Below are 1,911 nucleotides of genomic sequence, written 5' to 3' on the forward strand. Positions count from 1 at the left end.
AAAAGCAAATTCCACGGGCTGGGAATTTAGCCTAGTGTTTGAGTGCTTGCCTAGCATGCACGAAGACCCAGGTTTGATTCCTGAGCCAAAGCTGGATGTGGTGCTGTGGCTCAAGTCGTAGAGCTCTAGCCTTGAGAAGTCAAAGGAAAGTGCTCAGGCCCTGAGTTCAAACCCAGGACTGGCCAAAAAAAAACCCAACATTCCTCAGAGGCAAGCAGATCAGGCAAAAACTGGGATGCTTTCAAGACTATTTGTGCACTGTAATTTTCATTGTTCAAGGTAACATTTTGGATATATTTTTAAAGTATATTACTTCACTAACATTGCTACCTTTCTCATGGTTTTTGTCTCCATTTCCTACCCCCACCCCTCCTAATCATCTTGTTGTCCTCCCTTCCCTATTCTATTCCAAAGAAACAATGATATCTATCTATCTATCTATCTATCTATCTATCTATCTATCTATCTATCTATCTATCTATCTATCTCTATCTATCTATCTATCTATCTATCTATCTATCTATATATATATATACAAAAATATGGAATGCTTCACGAATTTGGATGTCATCCTTGCACAGGAGCCATGGCAATCTTTCCTGTATCGTTCATTTTGGATATATTTATTCCTAAGTGTTTTACTGTTTATACTAGTGTAAACAGATTTGATTCCTGACATTATTTCTAAATTGTAAATTTCTCACATATGTCCACTTAACTTTTATCTAATTACTATATCCCATTATTTCATACTGAACTGTTATTGGCAAAGAGTTTCTAAATCAAAGATAAGGTTAGCTTTGGGAGCCACTGGCATCTGACTGTCATCCTAGATCCTCAGGGTGTTAGGTGCTTAGGTTCCACCCTGGCAGAGGTAGAGGCTGCTGGAGCACTGTCTACAGCAAGGCCCCACAGGCTCCAAGTTTCCACTGAGTCAGCGCTGCGAGGGGGAGTCCCACCCCCAACACCAGTGTTGGGCACCATGAAGCCACCAGGCTTGTGGTGCCCTCTTATACACTGGCTAGCAAACATCTGTATCCATGGAGATCTGCTTTCTTGTGGAGCTTTCCAGTCTCTCTGGTACAATCTGCTGGTTCCAACATTAGATCTCCCCCTTCCAGCCTCAATGGTGCATCCCCACTCTTCTGTTAGTCCCTCCACACCAACAGGGTGGTGAAAAAGTGGCAGGGGTGGGTTGGGTGGTCGTCTACTGGTGTGCACTGAGAGCTGGTATGCAGAGTTCACTTGGCCCGGGACCCTGGGAACTCAGGATCAGATCCTGGCCTCCTCTGCTGCTGATGCTGCAGTAACGAATCCATCTCCTCTGGCTTTCAGATACTGCTGTAGCCTCGCTGGTACCCAGCTTCCCGGGTCTGGGGCGCCTCACATTCCTTGGTATGGGACTGAGGACGCCAAGACCTCTTTACCCCAGCATCTCAGTATCCTCGGCACTGAAAAGATGTCCATGCTTTGACCACTGCACACTGTTCCACTTACGTACCATGAGTTTCTTGCTTTCGAAATGCTAGGTCTTGTGTGCACACACCCATGTGTAAACCTGAGTGCAATCAGTGCCCACTGTCCTGTGACATATGTCTGCATTGCCTACCAGCGTTGTGGGGAATCCACATTACTATGGATGACACAAAAGTTATTCAAAACTGGCAGTAGTAACACGTGCCTGTAATCCTAGCTGCAAGGAGACTTCAGATCTGCGATATGGCAGGAGAGTCTTTGAGACATTTTTTTTATTTTGCTAGTTCTGGCCTTTGAACTTAAAGCCTGAGCACAGGCCTTGAACTGTTCCCTTAGCTCTTTAGCTCAAGAATACTGCCCTACCCCTGGACACACAGCCCCATTTCTCATTTTCTAGTGATTAATGGAGATAAGTGTCTCTCCTTCTTGGGCCAG

The 1,911-nt window shown here is 45.2% G+C and overlaps 1 non-coding gene across 1 annotated transcript; it reads right to left on the reverse strand.

Moving 5' to 3' along the window:
- Positions 1 to 536: 536 nt before the first annotated feature.
- Positions 537 to 641, reverse strand: LOC150039696 (U6 spliceosomal RNA). The gene has a single exon (XR_016534259.1). It is a non-coding gene; the product is annotated as a U6 spliceosomal RNA (small nuclear RNA).
- Positions 642 to 1,911: the final 1,270 nt, after the last annotated feature.

Source organism: Megascapheus bottae, unplaced genomic scaffold, assembly GCF_031878675.1.
Source record: "Megascapheus bottae isolate mThoBot1 unplaced genomic scaffold, mThoBot2.hap1 HAP1_SCAFFOLD_62, whole genome shotgun sequence".
Lineage (NCBI taxonomy): Eukaryota > Metazoa > Chordata > Mammalia > Rodentia > Geomyidae > Megascapheus > Megascapheus bottae.